Below are 24,373 nucleotides of genomic sequence, written 5' to 3' on the forward strand. Positions count from 1 at the left end.
CATAGAATAATTGTTTGAAAATCAATCATTTGGTCATAAGTACAGAACGGTTCAGACAAGCAGCCCACCTAAATGAATTGAGAATTTTGGATCGATCTTTCGAACAAATCTCTCAATGTGTGAAAAGCATAAGATAGAGATTGAGATTAAGATGAGTTAGTCAGAAGAATGTGGAAAGTTTGACTTGACTATTATTGATCCTATTTTGGAAATAAAAAATGTACCCCACTGCTCAAATCTACCTGCCATGGTACGGCATGTGTGGCGTGCAAGTTATGGTGGCACCAAAGCTCCATATATATGTGGCCAGCACGTGACTTACTGTATGTGCCCACATGATGGGCACATACAGTACCACCTCAGCTTTATTCCCTATGCTAGTGATGGCTAACCTTGGCACTCCAGCTGTGGTGGACTGGAACTACAAGTCCCATGAGGCATTGTAATACTCTGACAGCTCTAAGCATAACTCGGGGAGGCAGAGGCATGATGGGATTTGTAGTTCCACCACAGCTGGAGTGCCAAGGTTAGCCATCACTGCCCTAGGTCAATTTGGCTGTATATATCAGCATAATTCTGCATCAACTCAGAATTATTTGCATACCACCCCAACGTAGCAGTACTGATCAGTCAGCAGATAAGTGGGATTAACATTTGCCATTCATAAGCAGGGCCAGGTGTTGTGATTCTGTATTGGTAATGATCACCTCTATATATGCGATAATGTGATAATTGTTAACAAACCACTCCTTCTTCTGTGCTTATGCTTCTCCCACAGGAGCTGTTTTTGGACAGCTGGTTTTAGTCATCTGTATGAAGTGATTATTATGCATACAGTGGTGGGGAGTACCATTTGCAATGGTAGGGAATGGCCAAACTTTTTTGGCCAAGGGCCATATTGCCGTTCTTGAGAGTGCTGGGGGCAGAGCTAGAAAAACTAAACACAATTTTTGTTGATTGCCATTAGATACACTATCCCTGTGATATTTTCCTTAAACATGTCCACAGGAAACGATCCATATACCCAGGGCCGGATTTGGACATTTTACTGCCCAAGGCCCATTGTCACCAAACTCCCCCCAACCGCCCCGTCCTATGCACCACCCTTCCTGTTGCTTTCCCCGTCTCGTTTGTTCCCCTGGCCCTCCCCCATCCTGTGTACTTCCCTGGTCCTGTGGGTGGAGCACAGCACAGTATGGGGGGAGCACAGGGCCAGTGCTCCACTGCTCACCCCTGTGTAAGCAGGGTGCACTGACTGAGTTTGTGACTTTACATGTTTGGCAGTTAAATTGCCTTTGTGTGCCAGCCCACTGCCCGCCCCTTGCTTTCTGGTGCCCTAGGCCATGGCCTTTGTAGCCTTGCCTCAAATCCGGCCATGCATATACCGTGTTCAGTTACCACAGTGGCAGCTGCTAATGAGTGACTGTTACTGCTGGCCCATGCATGTGGCACTGCAGCTTAGAATTAACAACTCTGGAGAGATTTGAGGGTAACCAGAAATGGCTCATTGGGCCACATTTGGCCCCCAGGCTGGACTTTGGACAAGCCCAGTTTGATTCCCAGTCAGGACACTATCTGCACAGAGTTGTAAGTTCTCCCTGTGTCTGTGTGGGTTTCCTCCGGGCAATCTTGTTTTCTCCCACATCCCAAAAACATACACATGAGTTAATTGGCTTCTCCTTAACCTCCTAAACGTTACTGGTTTTGCCGGTTTGTACCCCCCAGGCCCCCTCAGAGATCCCATACCTGAAAACCCTCTAGCTAGCACTAGGCTAGCTAGTACAAATGCCCGGCACCCCCCGCTCCCCGCCGCTCCCCCGTTTATACATTACCCAGCCTGGATCCAGCAATAGGCGCAGCCTCCCCGAAAAGCTCCGGTCTTCACTATGGGGAGGATCGCACAAGACGTCATGCGCAAACCCGATCCTCCCCATAGAGAGACTGGAGCTGTGCAGGGAGACTGCGCGATTGCTGGATCCAGGCTGGGTAATGTATTAACCTCCCTGGCGGTAAGCCCGACCTACGTTCGGGCTCGCCGCCAGAGAGGATCGCTTGGCCTCCGGAGTATATTTTTAAATAAAATTTGTTGCAGATGGTTAAGCTAGCACTTTGCTAGCTAAATATGCCTCCCAAGTGCCTCCGGTCCCCGCCGATCGCCCCCGATCACCGCCGCAATACATACCCCCCAGGGGTCCCGCAATGGTGCAGCCTCCCAATCAGCTCCAGGCTTCGCTATGGGGAGGATCGGGACTGCGCATGACGTCATGACATAGATGACGTCATGACGTCATGTCCCGATCGTCGCCATAGCGACAACCGAAGCTAGATACTGAAGCTGCGGCTCTCGCGGGATTGCGGACGGGTTAATATTACCGGCGGCAATCGGGGGGATCAGAGGGGTGCCGGAGGGCTTTAAAAAATCCTCCCGCAGACGCAGCATCGGAAACTGCGTACCGCCAGGGAGGTTAAGCACTGAAGACAAGACAAGACACAGAACATTTTTATCACACATTTTTTCTGGCGAACTAAAAGCGCCAGAACTGCAGCTGCTAGGGCATGCTCTATAGGCAGTAGCACATTATGGAGTCTTGGTCAAGGACTTCTTACTGAATAGGTGCTGGCTTACTGAACAGGAAGAGCCAAGACTTGAACCCAGGTCTCCTGTGCCTTAACCAGTACAATATCCACTGTACACTGTAAGAAACATAACAAATACAAATTCTAACTTTTAAAAAAACTTTGACCTTCAAAGCTTATGAGTTGCAGAAGTTTCACACTGCCAAGCTAGCAGAGTATTGACTCACTCATTTGAGTCAGTCAGGAGATAAGCAGAGCAGCTGTATTTTTCAATCCTATATTGCTGCAGAACATCCATTTGACAAGGAAAAGGTATCACTCTGCAAAAGGTAGACACTTTGCATACTAATGTCGCATACATGCAGCCAGGTGGTGCTGCTAGTAAAAATATCAGTAATTTACATTATCGAAATTTTACTACAGACTAACCCAACACACCATTCGCCAACAAATCCTCCCCACCTAATCCCTAACACTAACCCCCTGTCCTAGTCATCCACAAGGCAAACCTAGGCAGTTTCCTAGGGCCTGGAGAAAGGCTAAGGGCCTAGTGGATGCTAGGTCCCACCAAATTTTACTAAAAAGCCAGGTGATCATCAGTGGTTGGCAAAAACTGCTATCTTGCCTAGGGCCACATTTTATCTGAATCCTTTTCTGCTCCTAGTGCCTAAGGCTTATACACACATCCAACATAATGCACAACCAACCGCACAACATGACCAGAACAAGTTGTTTGCACTACAGGAAGCACTTCCTTCCTTCCTGTATATGCGCCGTTACCAGGGTAACCGCTCTCCTGTCTCTTTACTGCCTGCGGCCGGTTCACCACTGATCTGAGGTCTAGGGAGGGAGACCAGGGACTGAGGTGGAGGAGGGGGCCACCGACTCGTGAAGGTAATCGAGCGGTGGCAGGGGAGGTAGGGAGGTACAGACTGGCTACCTATACTGGGGGCACCTGCCTGTCTAACCTATACTGGGGGCAACTATACCTGGCTACCTATACTGGGGGCACCTACCAGGCTAACCTTTACTGGGGGCAACTATACCTGGCTACCTATACTGGGGGCAACTACACTGTGAGCAACTTTACCTGGCTACCTATATTGGTTTGCAATATACCTGGCTTCGTATACTGGAGGAACCTATACCTAGTTTCCTATACAAGGGGCACCTATACCTGGCTACCTACCTACCTATACTGAGGGTGGAGATTTTTGTTGTTGTACCACAGCCATATCGTGCGGTGAAAATTGTCTGGTGCTGTGAGATCATTCCAAATGGGGGGGGGGGGGGGGGGGTCAATCCTCACAAGTTTGCCTCAGGCAGCAAAAAGTCTACAATCAGCCCTGCGCGTATCACTAATACATGTTGCTAAAATCAGCATCAAAATGTGTGCACGGGCCTGTCAGATGCTATGTTTAAATTTGAGTATGGAGTCAAGCTTTAATCGCTCAGGGTTATAGAATTACCATCTAACATAAAGATTATGTCACCACCGACATGAAAAGTTACATTGTCTGCGCTCTGTGTTCGGTTTTCTGCAATTCAATTTTTTTTATCAAAAAAGCACTAGGAATAATGTGTTTTTAACAATATGACCAGTAATGATCCTAATGCAGAGCCGCCAGCGTGATACAAGGGGCCAGCTCTCACCAGGCAATTGTGCCGGGCCGCTCTGAATGTAAATCGTGTGTTCAGATAATTGCCCTAGATTAGAGCTTCGCCTATTCCTTTCACAGCGACTCTTCTCGGCGGTATAGATCCTAATTATCAGCGACGCTCATTATGAGGGGTGAATGGGGCGGCCGGGTGCAAGCCTTCTGGGGCATCAGCCACGCATCATGGGAATGAGGCTCAGACCTCCAATGTTACATTCGTATAAAATAGTCAAGGCTAGAATGGCATCTCTGATGGAGAACAAGCACAGATCACAAAAAAAAACGTTTTGAATTTTAGCGAAACAAATCCTAACAATGGAGCGGTATGGAGAGGAATGCTGGTCTCTGCTGAGGGAACATTTAATCGGCTTTCAATCGTATCTTCACAATGAAGAGGGGATGAGATTGGTCAGCGCTGGGTACAGCCAAATACATGAGAGGTTACAGAATCACACTAGAAACTTTTTGCATTTCACACGTAATTAGGCTTAGCTGTAGAGGCCTTTTCATAAAAGGTGAGGACCTGCCGATTTCAGATGTGCCATAATCATAAAAAGTTGTGAAATAAAATGGAGGGGGGGGGGGGGGGGTTGTATGCTGATCACATTGCCATTACAGTTGGACAAAGAATAATGCCGATAGTTAAGATATTGGTAAACTGTGATGACTAAAACTTAAAGTGGACCCAAATTAAAAATAAAACATTTCAGAAATAAAATCTATCTTCTAAATTATAATGATAAATTTCAGCCTTTTTTCAGCTGCATGATGACAAATATAAAATATTTTACATTTATTGGAGGAAACCCTCCCTTCCTTTCATATTGCCGGGACAGAATCTGGCAAACTGGTGGAGGAGATAAAAAACAAAACACAGGCTGCTACTGATGATGTCACAGTGGAGGTGATCTCAGCTTGTGTGAGATTTCACATCGAGGATGCCCCTGTGAGGGAGGGTAGCTGATGACAAACACACCTATTATCTAAAACCTCCTACTAAGCTCAGAAGTAATGGCTGCCACCTGTATAACACTAGTTATGAAAAGAGAAGGGTGAAAAGCATGCACTGAAATGCTCATAGGCTTAAAGGAGTGTTTACTTATCTTTGTATGTGTCAGTGGTGCAACTAAATATTTTGAATAATAAAAAAAAAATTTGGTTTGGGACACTTTAACTCTTTTATCAGTCCCCTTCTTTTTTTGACTGCCTCATCCTAACCTCCTCCCCCGAATGTTAAACCCCTTCTAATGCCTACCCTAACCTTCCTCAAGCATAGCCTCTTTCTTTATATCTAACTCTAAACTTCCCCCAATGTAATCCCCTTTCTGATACCTAACCATAACCTCCTCCCCTTAAAGGACAACTAAAGTGAGAGGTCTGTGGAGGCTGAAATATGTATTTCCTTTTAAGCTTAACCGGTACACTATCCAGCCACCACACTAAACTTATTTCCAGATACCATTGTACATGCAATCTCCGCTCTCCCAACATTCTTTTTCCAGTTTTCCTCTCTTGTCACATCTTCTCACTCCTGCCTACAAGACTTCTCTCGATCCTCTCCTCTCCTCTGGAACACCCTCCCTCAACACAGCTGCCACTCACCCACACTTATCCTTTTTGGGAAGCAACCTGAAAATTCACCTCTTCAGGCAAGCATACTCTCCTACCTAGAACACCATGGCAACTGACCACCATTATACCATCTCATGCACAGCTTTCCTTCACCTATTGTAGTATCCCTTAACCCCTTAGACTGAAAGGCCAATTGGCCATGGCTCTCTCCCCTTCCTGTCTCTCAATGCTGTGTAAAAATCTGTACTTGATTTGCTCACTGCATAAGCTGTAATCCACTGTCTTAAAGTGGAATATAACTAGAATTTCTTCTTTGCTCTAAAAGATTATTTACAGCATATAATATACAAACACAATGTTTTTTTTAAAGTAAAACAGCATTCAAAGGGTTACATCACAGGGCTAACTCTTTCTTCTGCAGGGAGAACCCGCATCCAAACTGCTTATAATCTTATCTTGTGTACACATTCTTTACTTGATACATTTATGTAAACATTCTCTGGCTGTGCAGGACTTCAGCTGATGAGTGTTGGGGTGAAACACAGGTCAGAAATCACTGCTGGAAGCATTCACAACAGAATGACAACAGTTATGAATAAAATGCACCAGCAGCTTTCAAAGTAAATTAACTGAACTTTGGGAAGTTATAATATCTAAATGAATATTAATACTTGTGCACAAAAGCAAATAGGATAATTGTATGGGTTATAAAAAGTAGGAAAACACATTTTTGTTGAAAATTTTGTCAGTTTTAAACCGCTTTAAGGTAGCCATACACTGGTCGATTTGCCATCAGATTCGACCAACAGATAGATCCCTCTCTGATCGAATCTGATCAGAGAGGGATCGCATGGCTGCCTTTACTGCAAACAGATTGTGAATCGATTTCAGCATGAAACCGATCACAATCTGTGGAGCTGCCGCTGCTGCCGCCTGCCCGCCAGCTATACGTTACCTGATCTGGACGGCGCGACTCCCCCGGTCTCCGCTGTCTTCTTCTCCGCGCTGGTCTCTGGTCTGGCTGGCTTGCTTCACTGAACTTCCTGTCCAGGGGAATAGGGCGCTCTACTGTTTAAACTTCCTGCCGGGACAGGAAGTTCAGTGAAGCTGCAGCCCGGAGCGCAGAAGACAGCAGAGACCTGGGGAGTCGTGCCGGCCAGAACAGGTAATGTATTTCCACTGTATTGCGTCGGTCGTTGGGCATTTGAACGCCGCTATCGACGCACCCCCGACCCGCCGGTGATCGAGAACAATCTTCCGCACGAGCGGATTGACGGGAACGATTGATTTCGGACAGAAATCGATCATTCTGTCAGCGTTTGCGTGACGATTTCACAGCACATTCAATCACAGTGATCGAATCTGCTGTATATCGGCGGGAAAATCATTAGGTGTATGGGCCCCTTTACACTGTTAACCAATATATTCTATTGTATGGTTATTGTAGTGTAAACTACTGTACAGCGCCACGGAAGATGCTGCTGCTAAATAAATCAATAATAATAATAATAATGTTAGTATCTGTTATTGTTAATGGCTGGGTTTAGGCATGGCTTAGGAAGGTTGCATTACAAATGGGACAAGGTGAGGTTGCAGGGGATAACTACAAATCATGCCCCCTCCCCCCAACAAAACTTTGACAGGGCCCCCATGTTCACACCCCTTCCCTTGTCTCCCCTCTGTGACCCTCACAGCATGGGTGCCCATCTTGCTGGTGTACTAAAACAAGGGTGGACACCATCATTTTCACACCTACTGTGTAACAAGTGTAGCCACAAAAACTCCTGATCTGAAGGATGGATGGATCCCTTTATCAGAGGGAATGAAGTTATATTATTGGGTCCCCTTACAGCTCTGGCCCCCCTGCAATTACAGGGGCTGCACCCCTCTAGTTACGCCCCTGTTAGGTCGGTTTAAACTTTTGTTGTTAGAAAGCTGTGTGGGAAGGTTAAGTACATAACTCCAAGTTAATGCTAGGGGAAAGTTAGGAATACATGGCAGGCAGGAGTTCACATTATAGCATACATGTCAACCTCCGGCCCGCAGGCCAGATCTGGCCCTCAGAGCCATTACATTTGGCCCTCAAGTGGTTTCCCCACTTTGCATTATGTTTGGCCCACTCTAGACCACCTGGAAAGCTATGTTGGAGGTGAAGCCCAGGAACACCAGGGAAGCCATATGAGGGAGGTAGGAGGGAAGCACTAAACACGAGGGAACTGTATAGGGAAAGATGGGTACCTCTAAACTCCAGGGAACTGTATAGGGGAGGGTGGGGGCCTCTAGACTCCAGGGAACTGTATAGGAGAGGGTGGGGGCCTCTAGACTCCAGGGAACTGTATAGGGGAGGGTGGGGGCCTCTAGACTCCAGGGAACTGTATAGGGGAGGGTGGGGGCCTCTAGACTCCAGGGAACTGTATAGGAGAGGGAGGGCCACTAGACACCAGGGAGAGTTTAGGGGTTGGAGGGGGCCATTAGACACCTGGGAACTTTATAAGGGAGGGAGGAGGCCATTAGACATTGAGGTTGTCCGGTGACTAGGTCCCAGTGTACAATTTCGGCCCTCTTTGGATTTGAGTTTGACACCCCTGCATTAGAAGGAGGTTAGATTCAGATGTCAGGAAGGGGTTAAGGTCGGCGGGTCAGATTAGGGTTACGCATTGGGAAGCAGGTTTAACAATAAGGGGATGGGTTACGGTTTGATAATGAATGGGGTTGAGGCGCCAAAACGATCAACTAACATAGCATCCCGGTTACTAATAACTGACGATCGGCTTCTCCCCCTGCAGCAAACTTAGCAAACGCTGGATAAACACATAAACCTGTATGTATCCTTTTGTCGTTTTATTTATTATTGAAGCCCCCCAAAAAACTTTTGTGTGACTCAGCTGGCTGGGCCTTTCCATGCATGAGATTAGGACATGGAGCTGCAGCTTCTGGGGCATTGTCTGTCCCCTGCACAGAACAAGCCCGCTAACAATGTGCATTTAGTAACTCTGCTAAAGAACATTAGGCAGGGTGGATGAGAGCAGGAGTCAGGGCTGCACACAAAGGACTGAAAGCAGCATATGGTGACTGGTTAAGGGACGTGTGCGCTCCTTGCACCCCGACAGACGCTCTTCAAGGTAAATAGAAGTGTGCAGGGGGTGGAGGCCATGTGGTTTTAACCAGATTTCATTGTGAGCAGTGAAGACAGATTAAGCACCCCCTCCTGGCCTGTCCCCGCTCCCCGATTGTTCCGTGCACAATAGAGACAGGCAGCCTGCATTAGGGCCCCCTCCCCCTCTCCGGCAGGTGCTGTGTGTGTGGATGGGGCTGATATTTCCAGATAGGCAGAATGTCATCTGCTTGGCTGTGTGTAGAAGAGAGGGGCTTGTGAGATATAAATACAGATGATCAGAGCTCTGGAAGATTTGGAAGGAGATGCAAACTACATATCTGTAAGCATAGTGTGTTATTCATCACTACCCTCTCTGGTACAGCCCAGGGTGGGCTATGTCCTGCTCCCAGAAGGATTCAAAGCAAGAAGTTTGTAGCATGACTCTTTTATCTGCCCCCCCCCCCCCCCCCCAGCTTGGCGGGCCAGAATATCACAGCTGCCAGAGGCTTTACAAATGATGTGGTGATGACATAACCATCCCCAGGGCCATCTCACAACGGAATAGAATGAACACAAATGCTTGTCTTAGTTGATCCTTTATGTTTTGGTTTTTGAGGAGTTAGAAAGGCAAGCACTGCACTAAGCATGGATAAATGTAGCATGAAATGACCAGACCACTGCCCCACTAGCTTTCTACTGCTCATTACAGTACTTCACTATTTATCATTCTCGTCATTTATAAATCGTTGACATCATTCACAGCACTTTACAGGTGATCCTGGCTAATTGCTATGATTACTAAGACACTGTCTTATTAACCTGAAGAAGCAGGTGAATCCTGAGAAACGCGTTGTTTGTTTGTGGTGTCCATTAAAACTCTAAAAAAAGCCTCCTGACAAGGCAAGTCTGTTCTTTATTATACCAACAGTTATCCAGACACATCAGTGGGGCGCCACCTCCTCCCTCACTATGGGGTTACTGGTAAGGACTCACTATGGGGTTACTGGTAAGGACTCACTATGGGGTTACTGGTAAGGGCTCACTATGGGGTTACTGGTAAGGGCTCACTATGGGGTTACTGGTAAGGGTTCACTATGGGTTTACTGGTAAGAATTCATTATGGGGTTACTGGTAAGGATTCACTATGGGGTTCCTGGTAAGGGTTCACTATGGGGTTACTGGTAAGGATTCACTATGGGGTTCCTGGTAAGGATTCACTATGGGGTTCCTGGTAAGGGCTCATTATGGGGTTACTGGTAAGGGCTCACTATGGGGTTACTGGTAAGGACTCACTATGGGGTTACTGGTAAGGATTCACTATGGGGTTCCTGGTAAGGGTTCATTATGGGGTTACTGGTAAGGGTTCACTATGGGGTTACTGGTAAGGGTTCACTATGGGGTTACTGGTAAGGGTTCACTATGGGGTTACTGGTAAGGGCTCACTATGGGGTTACTGGTAGGGACTCACTATGGGGTTACTGGTAAGGGTTCAGTATGGGGTTACTGGTAAGGGTTCATTATGGGGTTACTGGTAAGGACTCACTATGGGGTTACTGGTAAGGGTTCAGTATGGGGTTACTGGTAAGGACTCACTATGGGGTTACTGGTAAGGACTCACTATGGGGTTACTGGTAAGTGTTCAGTATGGGATTACTGGTAAGGGTTCAGTATGGGGTTATCAGTAAGGGCTAGGTACAAGTTTAGAACAGCTGTAGGTAGCTATTAGCATTAAGAACAGTTAAGGAGGAGAGGACAGACGCTTAGTGAAGAGTCAGGAGATACGATTAGAGTTAGGGCAGACAGGAGGATTAAATGTATGGCGGGTGAATCTGGGAAGCCATTTATCAAGCAATCTGTATTAAGCCGTTACCCCCAACGACTGGGCAGCAGACACCTGAAAATCACAATGTAGGCAGCAGACACTAGAAAAAAAGATGCACCTGTGAAAAAAAAACAATTCACTTACCTGACAGAAGTCTTCTCCTCTCCCAGCATCTGGCTCGCAGCTCCCCGAGTCCTCCTGCAGCACATCTCCCGCGCTGACAGGCAGAGTGCAGGGCTACGGCAAGATGGCTGCCGAAGCCCTGTACTAGAGACACAAATAGTCTCCAGTGTAGGGCTTCGGAGCTAGTCTACTTTAGGGGACCCACCGCAAATCCCCATAGACACTTTCAGCTGGTCTGCAGAAACGGAACAAATGTCCGCTTTCACCTTGTTTAAACCCCCACAAGCCTTATACCCACGGATAGGTAAGCATATCCTGTAACGAACTGTGAGGTTTTCGGTCAAAAAAAAGTTGAAATGGGCTGTGTAGGAGCCGCCGAACGGCCTTAATCTCGGTTCCATCGGCCATCTTCCTTCTGCTGTGCAGGTCCTTTCTTTCTCCTCATTGGAGGGTTCGTTAGCTGCCGACAGAAGCTGGCACGCCCCCACCCAACAATTCCCTCCAATGAGGAGGAAGAAACGACCTGCAGAGCAGAACAAAGATGGCTGACGGACCCGAAATTGCGGCCGTTCGGCGGCTCCTGTACAGTCAGTTCAAACTTTTTTTTTGACCGAAACCGCAAAATTCGTTAGAGGACATGCTTAGCTACCCAGGGATATAAGGCTTGTGGAGGTTTAAACAAGCAAACGGAAGACATTTGTTCCGTTTTGCAGCCCAGGTGAAAGTGTCTATGGGGATTTGCGGTGGGTCCCCTAAAGTAGACTAGCTCCAGGGCTTCTTCGGCGGCCATCTTGCCGTAGCCCTGCTCTGCCTGCCGGAGACTATGCAGGCTGCTGGAGCGGGGCAGCGGGGAAAGAACTGGCGCAGCGTCTATTAGACGCTGCGGCCAGTTGAGCACCTTGCTGGGGGGTCCAGAGCAGCGCTCCCCCCGCGCACAGTGAGCGGGCCCTAGAGCAGCCCCGGGCCCCCCTGCGGCTGAGTGGGTCGCATCCCCGGTAGGTACGCCGGTGCCCAACGTACTGCATTGAGGAGATTAGGGGAGTCCCACCCTAACGGCTTTGTTAAGGTTAATGAAAAATTGCATCACAAGTCCAAGATGCATTGCTGCCCTAGCTACTTCTCATGCCAGAACAGTCACATCACCATCAATTAGGGACTAGAAATAAGGTATTAAAGCATACATCTATTTTATGTACAGACCTGTCAGGCTGGGTAATACGCACCAGAGCTGTATTGTGCTCCCTGAGTCCTTCTGGCAAAACACAAAATGCACCAATCACTTACTTCAACACAGACTTCCAGAGCAGCATGTTGCAATTTTCTCAGGCAGCTTTGTCTGTGCCCCGCCTCCTTTGTATTCTGAACAGTGTGTTGATGCCCACAGCCCTGCCCACAAACCCTACAACAGGGCTGTGTCAGGTAATAGGGCACCAGAGAAGAGGCACATGCAGGTGTATGGGAGTCACCTGACGAAGGAGGAGGTCCTCAAAACGCGTAGTGACTCAGTCACTCCCATAGGAAGCGATGTTGCTGCATGGGAGCTTCAGTGTTTACGATCCCAGTTCAGGCCTTTATATTTATAATTTTCACTTGGCATTGTCCTTTAACCCATTAGCAGCTTCAATAGAGTCACCTCGTTTGAGATAAGTGCACTGCTTTTGATCTCAGTCGGCAGAACTCATTGTGCTGTAAATTCTTGGAATGCTTTGATCTCTCTCTACTGAGCAGAAAATATAGAAACTGGAAGCAGACGTCTGCCTCATACTGCCCCCTAGTGACAAGTGGCCATAAATACACATTACAGCAGTACTAATTAGTAGCAGGGAAATGTAACAAATAAGACATAAAACATGCTAATTAAAATAAATTTGCCTGGAGCACTTGTAAGCCTCTTAATAAATTGGCAGTTAAAGGGTTAATTTTGCCGGACTTACCATCCCGTGTTACCCAAGTCATCTACTGGTTTTCAGAGCAATTTCTGGTCACACCTTCAATCCCTGTCATTGCAATTCTCAAATCATCTGTTGAAAAGATCACAGAAGGCATATCCATTATCTGTTGTCATCGCTACAAGGGTTGTGTAACGATCGGTGAAGCACAGAGAGGATCTGATTACCGGTGATCTGCAGTATCACTGGGAATACAGATATATACCAGGTTATAAGTGATCTGCAGTATCACCGATAAACCGATATACTAGCTAACCTCTGTTCACCTGAGTAGAGTGTGGTGTTTGGTGTAACAGTAACACTTAGAGGACTAGGCCTCAGTGCAGCAAGGAGTACTGCACAGATTCCTTCCGCAGACCTGAGCTCTAAAAGACGGGAGGAGTCAGACTGACAGTAGGAAGGATAGTCTGAGAGTGACACTCAGGAGGAGATGTCACTGACAGGACGAGGAACCGCCTCCAAGCGTAAGGTCGGTTCTCGAGGTCGGACAAGCCAGGTCGTACACACACGGACAGACAAAGTACAAGATCATAAGGCAGAGGCGGAATCTAGGTACAGGCAGAGTTCGGCAACAGGGTATCAGAAATATCAAGGTACAAGATCAGGAGGCAGAAGCAGAGTCTAAGGACGAGCCGGGGGTTCGGCAAGTTGCAACAGAGTGTCAGAAATATCGAGGTACAAGATCAGAGTTCAGGAGGATAGTCAGGCAAGCAGGAAGTCATAACAGATAATCACAATCAAACTAGTACTTTAGCTATCAACAGAATCTAGCTAAGTGTAGGATTACAGCTCCAGCTGGTCCCGGCACACTTACGGATCTGACTACGGATCTGGGTGCTCCCACATGTGTGATTGCACGCCAGACAAAGAGCAAGTGAACAGCCAGTGGTATATATACACAAGGACCTTTCCAGGACCTCCCTAATTGCTGGACCAATGAGAGTGGTGGAAAATGTCAGCTGACCCGCCCGGACAGCCGACTCCCTTCTGGCTGTTATTTAAGCTCAGCCTCTGTGCGCGCGCGCGTGTCACTCTGAATCCAGGTGGACTATCAGTCCCAGCCACACCAGTACTGTCTTGCAATGTATCTAGTGAACTGAGTGCGGGAGCCGCCTCCAATGCGGATTCCGCCGCTCCCAATGCGGATTCCGCCGCTCTGCCTATGCGGCATGCGGCGTTTTTTCCGCGTTGTGACGCAATGTTGGACGCGGAAACAGCCGCCTCACTTTGAGAGACAGCGGCTTTTCCGCGTTTCATCACAGGTTGCCAAACTATCTGTGGCAAAACTATCGCACCATCATATGCTCCACTATGCAATTATTGTAAATGGCAAACTGTGCTGGATTTAGCAGCAGGACTCTCATCTGGTGTCAGAAAAACATTTCAACATGTTTGCAAAATAATAATAAGCAGTATTCAGGCTGTCTGAAATCGCAAACGGATGTGTCAGTGATTGGGGGACTACTACTGCAAGCATGCCTTGACTATACAGATAAGGTTACCTTCTTTGTAATGTGAACAGTCCGATTTTATTTCTGTAAAGGTTTAAAGAGTACCTGTAATGACATGTGGTATGATATGATAGTCATCTGAACATACAGTATAGACGTACAACTTACCAGTGATCACTTTTTATTATTTTCTTCTGTCTTTGCAAGGGCTTATACAGTAAATCAATGCTTTATCCATGCAGGTTGAGCAGCCAGACTGCAGCAGCAGCTGAAAACTAATTAGTGGTCATAAATCTTTTGTGTGGTTGTGCAAATACACATGATTTTGAACAGCGATGAATAGTTAAATCGGTCATCATTTCTTTGTGTGGGAGCCAAATGAACTGCAGCAATGTTACTATGATGATAAACACAGACCAGAAAGCAGACTGTTTGTAACCATTAAACCTAAAATAAGAATGTGGAACTCCAGGAAAGTTCTATCCAGTATTATTTTCTATAGATACAATTACTTGACTCATAAGTTTATTCTCACTTCTGGTTTAGTTATTTTTTTTTAACTACTTAATGACCGCGCTAATTGAAATCTACGCCCTGTTTTGATGGCTATCTGTCGCAGCTTGCTTGCTCTGCCAGTCTCTATGACGGTAGAGCCCTGGAAACGGGTCAGGAGCCGATTTCATTGGCTCCTGACCCTGTCTATCAACATAAGCAGCTCCCATTGGCTTACATTGATAGGCAGGGTCAGGAGCCAATCAAAGTGGCTCCTGGCCAGCTCACAGGAACTTTGCTCAGTGGCCCAGGTCCCCGACGTGCGGCGGTGACGGCAATTGCGGCGGGTAAGTGCGGAGATTCGTCGGTATTCCTCGTTATACCACCGTTTCTTCCACCAGCGGTCTATGGTCCTTAAGGGGGCAGAGACTGCTGGTACTTAAGTGGTTAAGTTATCCGGTTTTTCAATTAAATAACTATTTACTTTTTGTGAAAAGAAAAACAGACACCCAGGAGACACACCCCAGCCACTCCTCTAAAGTTGAGGTCTAGGCTGAATAACTTCAACCATTAAGTCAGATAATAGGTCGTATGCAAGGCACACTTTGGCCAGCCCTTGGAACTACTCGTGTCCCAGTACCGAAGACGAGCACATCTGTACTGCACAAGTAGGAGGCGGGGCTTTGCATGTGCAGTATGGCTGTGCTCGTCTTCAGAGCCCCTCGAGGAGAGGAGCTGTTTTAAGGAGTGCCGAATACCTAGCAGGATGAGTAGATTTAACTGGTGATGCGCGGTAATAACAGGACAGACCGAAGACTGGGAAGGCTCTATGGTATCCAGAGCCTTCCCGCTGCATAGATAGTTACGATATCTGTAATGAGTTTCTCACTTCAGATTTGCTTCAGGCCGCTTTTGCACTTGCATTGCAAGTGTGCGTTGCCTTACCTTGTTTTACCGCAGGGTGACGCAACAGCAATGCAAGTGAATGGGGCCGTTCATACTCATGGCATTGCATCGTCATGCACTGAAAGTAATGCATGGGGCCAGGGTCGGATTTACCATAAGGCACTGTAGGCACGTGTCTACAGTTGGCTGCCACTGCTTCCTCCTTCCCTATGCACCTTAATACTGAGGGTTGCTCTGGCTACCTAATACTAAGGGGCACCTGTAGCTACCATGATGGGCAAGGGAAGTAATGGAGAAGTAACAGCTGGGCCAGCCAGCACACTTGCAGTGCGTTTCGGCTCATGGAGGGCAGAGTCTAGTGTGCCAGGAGATCTGTGCCTATAGGCTCCTGTGATGTAAATACAGGCCTGCATGGGGCTCAGGGTAATGGTAGTCTATGGGCGTCGCAGGTAAATGACAGAGCACAGTGCACATGCGCGGACTGACGGGAATCCCAGGGTTGTACTTCCTGCCCAATAGGGAGTATGTCACTGAGCGGGGGCGGCGATATGCATAAGAGCCTGTCGGCGCACTCTGCTGCAGAGACATATGATTGTAGTTTTTTGCATTGCGGTGGTATGCGGCAGGACTGGAGCATCGCACTGCAATGCAAGAAAAAGTGTAAAACCGGTCTTAAAGTAAATGATGCAATTTAGAAGTTACAGGTCAAAACTAAACAATAGCAGTAATTAAACAATACATTTTTGCATACAGACCTATGCATAAGACCTGAAAGAGGGACAGACTAGAGAAAGAAGGATATGGTTCAGAAATAGGGACTGTCCCCCTGGAAAATAGACATTTGGGATGTATGGCTTATCTAGTGGCAGTGTTGCCAATTCATACATATGGATTATACAGGTCTTGCGGCTAGTTAGATGCAGTCAGGCAGTGATTATGTGTAAGTAACCCCAGAATCTGCATACTGTAAATGTGTCTGTATTTGAAGGGATGATTTGGCAGCCCAATCAAGTGAAAGTCCAGCTACTACTTATGCGGCAGATGATTTGCGATGGATTTTCTCAGCCTTTGCGACCCCTGTAACTACAATCCACTGCCACATACACACATACATGCATCTGAAACAAGATGAAAGGCACACGTGGGACGGAAACGGTCACATGTGTGAGGAGTGGCCTGAGGGAGGATGTATGCTAATGAAGTGCTATTCTTCAGTGAGTTATCAATCAAACTGTCCCCACTTCTATCTGTCATACTCTATTCAGCCACTCCTTGCGGTGTGACAGAAAAGAGAAATGTCTCCCGATGTCTTATTTCATATAGCTGTGAGGAAGGAGGGAGGGGTGTGCTACTCTGCGCTCTGCGTAATTTGACTCCAAAAGTGTTGTGCGTTCTTTATGTGTGAACCAAGCGTAAGGTTTGGTTCAAGCATAAATCTGTACTTTTCCGGCCCAGTCCAGTCCAGTTAGTTTTGCAGCAGTTTTCCATCCGTTTTACCTGACTGGATTGAAATTGTACACCTTTTATGTGTGAACCAAGTGTAAGGCATAACTCTGTACTTTTCTGGCCCAGTCCAGTCCAGTCAGTTTTGCAGCAGTTTTCTATCTGTTTTACCTGACTGGATTGGAACTGTACACCTTTTATGTGTGAACCCACACATAGAAGACCTATACAAAACTGACAGGAGGGGACGGGACTGGACCAGAAATGTACAGATTTATGTATGAACACAGCCATAGAAACACATACAAAACTGATGCCACCTGTCAAAAACTGACAGGACAGGACTGGACACATTTTTATGTGTGATCCCAGCCTGACGTGTCATAACAATTCATCCCCAACTGTCCTTTTTGCAGAGGGACAGTCAGGGCCGGATTTGCCATAAGGCACTGTAGGCACATGCCTACAGGCGCCTGATGATGAAAAGGCGTCTCACTCCCCTCCCCTAGTGCCTCCCTCCATCCTTCTCTATGCAGAGTCCCCAGCAGTGTGTAAAATGAGAGGTTACACACCCAGGTTTCGGCATTCCACTGACCAGATCTCCCTCCAGTCAGGGCACCTCTAGCTACGTAATACTTCGGGGCACCCTTGGTTATTTAATACTGAGGATAGCTCTGGCTACATAATACTAAGGGGCACCTGTAGCTACCTATGACGGGCAAGGGATGTAATGGAGAAGTGACAACTGGGACAGCCAGCACACCTGCAGTACGGTTTGGTGGGGGGTTGTAGGTTCATGGAGGGCGGTGTCTAGGGTGCCAGGACATCTGTGCCTTTAGGCTCCTATGATGTAAATCCGGGCCTGGGGACAATCCCTCTTTGGGAACTAAATCTCCCTGTCCCTCTGTATTTCAGGGCTCATGCACAGATCTATCTGACAGTATGGGCTAGATTCACAAAGCGGTGCTAACAGTTAGCACGCTGGTGAAAAGCCCTTTATCACGCCTAAACTCAGTTTAGGCGTGATAAGTTTAGGCGTGATAAGTTTAGGCGTGATAACTATAGCACCAACTGGGTTAGCACCGCAGTGCACAGCTGATCAAATGTTTTGCGCTAGCAAAGTCTGGTGCACGTCGCATACAGTTTAATGGCGCTGCTTTGCGTGCGGGACTTTGCGCGCGATCTAAACTTATCTAAACTTATCACGCCTAAACTTATCATGCCTAAACTGGCTTTTCACCAGCGTGGTGCAATGGTTATCACGCCTAAAGTCTCTAACTGGGTTAGCACCGCTTTGTGAATCAAGCCCTATGCATTTTTCTACTGAAAAATGTGTTTAATATGCTCTTAATGTTATTTCTATCATTTAAATTGATATATTTCTTATTTTAAAATGTTAAAAGGAAGGAAAACTAATGATGATAGAGAGAATCAGTGTGGTTTGTATTATAATACTGCATCTTTTGCTTCTGCTGACAGTGACTGGGGGTGTGGTGGAGTATGATTAGGGTGTGTCTTAAAATGTCCTTTTTTCTTATCTCAGAAAGTTGGGAGGTATGTTCCAATTTGGAATCTTGCCTTGCCCTCTCCAAGGAACTTGTATGAGCCCCCTTGTCTTTAACATAATCGGTAGTGTTATCAGGAAATAAGGCACCTCAAAAGAAACATGATGGAAAATGCTGAGCTAGCCACACACTTCTGTCAACAAGTTAGCAAGCAGTCGCTCACTCCCCAATCCTAATTCAACCAAACAATGCTCAATGTACTATCTTGAAGTCAGATATATAAGACAAGATGCAACCTAGGCAAGGGATAAGCTTTGGGTGTTCTGTTTTTAGGCAGTTAAGGTAGGAGAGCGGTCAGATGGGCCCCATGACATGCACTAGGCCTATAGCGCCTGCCTAGGTTGCCTCATGGATGGTCTTGCTCTGCTTACACCACTCTATAACATTTGAGAAGGTATCTGATCGAAAATAGACACCCCTTTTATTGCAGGTTAATTTAATACACCCCTACGTTATATTATGCACTTGCCATAAGTTACTTCCATTCAGCTAAACCTTTCACTTGATAAACTGTCAAAAATTGATCGGAGGTTTAACAGTCACATGTGTTGGGGTCAACAAGTCACTGCCACATTCAATCAAAGTAACTGAATCTTCAATGAATCTTCTACTGAAAGTAACTGAATCTTCTACTGAAAGTAACTGAATCTTCTACTGAAAGTAACTGAATCTTCAAAAACAAATAAAGACCTGTGTATTTACTACTCCCCCTCTCTGCAATACAATAATAAGTCTTTATCTCTGGTGGAAAGATATGCCCTCATCCTATCAGGACAGGAAATTCAGAAAATTTTCCCACACTGGGACACAGACAGTAATAAAAACTCTTTCTAGGTTCTAAACCCTTTCCATACTAGACTTTTTTTTTCCTTTGTAGTTGAGCTTTAAAGGGCACCTGAAGTGAGACGAATATGGAGGCTGCCATATTTATTTCCCTTTAAACAATACCAGTTGTCTGGTGTCCTGCTGATCTTTCATTCATCAGTAGTCACCCACCTGGAACAAGCATTAAGTCAAACATCTCATCTACATGCTTGTTCAGAGTCTATAGTTAAAAGTATTAGAGGCAGGGGATTAGCAGGACAGCCAGGCAATGTGCATTGTTTAAAAAGGAAATAAATATGGCAGCCTCCATACCCCTCTCTCTTCAGGTGTCCTTTAAATCCAATTCAGCTTGGCTCTTACTGTGTTCAGTAAGCCAGCACCTGTTCAGTGAGGAGACCTTTGACCTCCTCTGCTAGGGGGTGGGGCTATGGACAAAAAGGCAGACATCCGGACACCCAGTAAGTATAAATAACTTTATTTAAATTAACAATCATTCACTCCCTTTTTCAAAGCGATACACAGCATTGAGCACAAATGCGCTCAGAATGCTGCACATCATGTGATTGTGATTAACCCTAATCCCAATCGCACTAGTGGGTTCAGCTCCCTTTAGATACATTGGCAAAGCGGTTTTGGGAATCGCTGGCCATTGTTGGTGATCCTAAACCACTGCCAAAAATGCCCTAGTGGGACCCATCCATAATGCTGCTACTGCCTATAGAGTGTGCCCTAGTGGCTGCAGCTTTGGCGCTTTACGTACGCCAGGAGAAAAGCGCAATATAAATGTTCTGTGTCTTGTCTTCTGTGTTTAGGAGGCTCTCCGCTTCTGAGATGCGGCTTGCAGCAGTTTTCTACTGCTTAGTAGGCGTGATGCCACTAATGACCACATATATATATATATATATATCTATATGAGAACAGTAAATTCGGGCGCCTGAGGCAAGTGGACAAATCGGGCGCCGCCATTCACTCCCATAATAAATATCGTTTAATGGGCGCCCGACAGGAAAAAAGGGCGCCGGAGAAAAATAATGTTTTATAAGCGGCGCCCGGAGACTTTTACTGTTTTATAACTGCTTCTCATGATTACACATTATTTTATGATTTATAATCTTTTAAACATTATTTTTAAACGAAAAACAGTACAATCTTTTTTAAAACATTATTTTTAAACGAAAAACAGCACAATATTTTTTTCACACGTTATTAATGCTTATCACAGGGGGGTCTTAGGTTTAGGCACCACCAGGGGGGTCTTAGGTTTAGGCATCAACAGGGGGGTCTTAGGTTTAGGCACCACCAGGGGAGTCTTAGGTTTAGGCACCACCAGGGGAGTCTTAGGTTTAGGCACCACCAGGGGAGTCTTAGGTTTAGGCACCATCAGGGGAGTCTTAGGTTTAGGCACCACCAGGGGAGTCTTAGGTTTAGGCACCAACACGGGGGTCTAGGGGTTAGGGGTAGGTACAGGGAGGGTTACTTACTATTTTTTTTAAAACGTTATTATACGTTTCACTTTTTAAACGGAAGATTAACGTTTTCACAATTGCCAATTTCATGCACATTATTTAATGATTTATAACTTTATAAAACATTATTTTTAAACGAAATATAGTACATTATATTTTTAAACGTTATCCATGTTTATCGTTTAAAACCCGGCGCCCTTTTTTCCCAGCGCCCCTTTTTAACGTACGCATATACATATATATATATATATATATAGAGAGAGAGAGAGAGAGAGAGAGAGAGAGAGAGAGAGAGAGAGTACCCGGCAGTCCCCTACATGGCCACGGTGCCTGCTCACCCAGCAGTAAAGTGACATTTTCTCAGCAGAGAACCAGCGCTTAGCTGCCTGGGCGAATTAGCCCTGATGCTCTCAGGTTAGAAGCAAAATCATCCCCCGTCCACCCCGAGAGCTCATCATATGTATCCCAATGCATGTCAACAATGTGCCACCTGGCCTGTCATTTAATGAAGCACTGCAGAGCGATTAACAGAGAGAAGAGGCCAATTTAAATGTGTTCATTAAATTCTATACATGGGATTCAGATTCTATCCATCACAAGGAGGGGGAGGGGGGGGGTTCAGAGGCGGGCACAAGGGTGACACACTACAATGGTGATCAGTTATAAGCAAATGTGGGTGTCAGTAACATCTGTTTTTTGGGGGGGAAGGGTTGTCAATCACAAATGCATGCTGAATATACGTGAGCAGTTTTCTTTGAGCTACATATGGTTAAAGTGTTAGGCTCCTTTAACACTGTGCAGGTTGCGTTGCCATAGTATCGCAGAGCTGCTGAAAAGTTTCACCGCAGGTAATATATGGTGCAGCTACACAGTGAAGCATATAGTACAATAAAAGTATGCTTCACCACCACTGTGAATGCACGCGTTACCCAGTTAAGGCAGAGCATGCTGTGCATTACTGTATCGGAACCCACCGCACTCGATTTGAAAGCCTTACAGGCAGAGGCGGGACAAGGTCCTCCAGCACCCAAGGCTGAGACACCAAAGTGCGTGGTCACTTTCATGTATCTCCTTTTCTTATTTCTTTCTGCTTCAAACACAATTAGGAATGACAGCTGAATGAATTGTGCGCCCCCTTCTACACTGCGCCCTGAGGCTGGAGCCTCTCCAGCCTATGCCTCGGCCCGGCCCTGCTTACAGGAATATCATTGCATCATAGTGTTCGTTGTCAGGCTTAGTATATGACTGGATACCTGTGTGCTTGTTGGCACTACCACACCTTTGCACTTTTATATGTATCCCTGACAAAGCCTCCCATTGAGGGGTGAAACATGTTGACTTAGGATTGTTTTCTATACAGGTTATGACCAACTGCAGTATTATATCTCTATTACCTCTATCAGAAACAGTGAGAGGGCACCATGAAGGTGTTACCCACATCCTGTAACTCAACTGTTTCATGGAAACCCTAATAAAGGGTAGATATTGAGGATTAGGAGTAATCTTGTGTTTGTACACTGAAATCTCAACAGCTGATTGTGTTTGCTTAGTAATCTCTGGCACACCAGTTTGTACATATGCAGGTGCATTGCTTAGTAGATAAAGTCAATGAGATGCTATAATTCTTTCCTTATATAACACAAAGTTAAATTTGCAGTCGATCACTGCAGTCATCACCTGGTTCGTATCAGGACATAGCGGTGACTCCAACAGTCAGTATGTGCACTATGTGCGGTCTCTTGTTTAATTTGTGAAGAGAGTTTTATTTTCCGCATCACAGCGAATCACCCAGGATCACTGCTCATCAAAGCTTTCATAAATCTTTGAGTTTTTCCCTATTTGCCAAAATTTAGCTCATTTGGGTTCTGCTTGCTCATTTTTATTGGCAGGTTTTAGCACTGACGAAAACTTCTGTTCTGAGTCTGCCCTCTAGTGGATTGAAGAAACTACAGCACCTTACAATTTTCTGATCAGTCAGGACACTTGTCTGTGCTGGAAAATCATGCGTTTTCCGCCTTATGCATTTTTCTGTGCGATTTGCAATTCTGGTTGTACATTTTTCATGCGTTTGCGAATATTCTCCCTTTTCAATGTATCATATGTATTTTTTCCTGTAGGAAAGCATTGTATGCGTATCGCATGCAATTTCCATACAGTATGCGGAAAGAAGCTACATGTTGTGCATTTTAAAAAGCGTCACAGGGAAGATCCAGGGGTACTGGCTCTGACTGTGAAGCTTGAGGTCATGAGTTTGTCTCCCAGGTCAGAAAAAAAATGTTACCATAGACTTCCATTATGTGCGAGTCCAACAAGTGTGCTCCTAGCCTCAAAGGCGATTCACACTTGCTATTGCACAAAAGGCATGCGGTTTCTGCGTTTGCAATTTTGTGAACTTTTCAATGAAATTTGCACATTTTAAATGTGTTTCTATCCGAAAAATCACATCGCAAATTCTGCATGAAAACCAGTGGAGCTAATTTACATGAAAAATACAATATCCGCCCCGGTGCTTTGGGTGCCGCTATAGGCTGCAAAGTAACGACACAAAAAAGACCTGCCATCTGAATTTTAAATGCAGTAAATTTGCACATAAGTTTTTAGTTTGTGTTTGCGGTCTGCATTTTTCATGCGTTTGTGTTTTGTCAATATTTTTCCTTTATCAGTGGAGTAAAATACAGTATCATATTTTTTTAAAAAGCATGTAAAAACGCAGTCCTCTGCATCTCCATTGAGATATGGATGTGCGTTTTCGAAAATTAGGGCCCTTTTCCAATAGCTGTAATCTGCTTTTTGAAGCCGTTTTGCCGATCGCAAGAGCACCACGATTTACATGTAAATCGCATTGCTCATTTAACACTATCAAGCTTTGTTTATTCCCTGAACACAATCGCCAGCTTTTCATTTTTGGCGGCCTCACTACACAAACGCGGCGAGTAGAAATGCGCTTTTATATGTGGCCCATAGACTTTAACTTTCCGCAAAAACACTATCAATTTCCGCAACGCTAGCGTTTTTGCCTAGTGTGTTCTTAGCCTCAAAGTGACCACACACAATACAATTTTATTATTTTTTGGCACTTGCATAAAAAAGATCGCTTGTATAGAATAATTAGAAGCCAGGGGCGTAACAATAGATCCTGCAAGCGATGCAGCCACAGTGGGGCCCAGAAGCCGCAGGGGGCCCTGTGGGGGGGGGAGAAGTTTCTTTTGCCTATCCTGAGAGACTGATAACTAAGGGCACAGAGAGAAAAAGCTTTCTGCTCTCTGCACAATTGTTCTAATGACTTTATCTGCTCAGCCACTGATAAGGAATCATACAAAGTATGATTGGGGAGGGGGCCCCATTCAAAGTTTTGCAGGGAAGCCCAGTGATTTCTAGTTACGCCCCTGTTAGAAGCATAGGCTTATTTTTCTTTTTTATTTGAGTG

At 45.9% G+C, this 24,373-nt stretch overlaps 1 protein-coding gene across 2 annotated transcripts in view; it reads left to right on the forward strand.

Moving 5' to 3' along the window:
* Positions 1–24,373, forward strand: part of DLL3 (delta like canonical Notch ligand 3) — a 109,009-nt gene that overhangs the window by 62,882 nt on the left and 21,754 nt on the right. The window lies entirely within an intron of this gene.

The sequence above is a fragment of the Hyperolius riggenbachi genome, chromosome 8 (assembly GCF_040937935.1).
Source record: "Hyperolius riggenbachi isolate aHypRig1 chromosome 8, aHypRig1.pri, whole genome shotgun sequence".
Lineage (NCBI taxonomy): Eukaryota > Metazoa > Chordata > Amphibia > Anura > Hyperoliidae > Hyperolius > Hyperolius riggenbachi.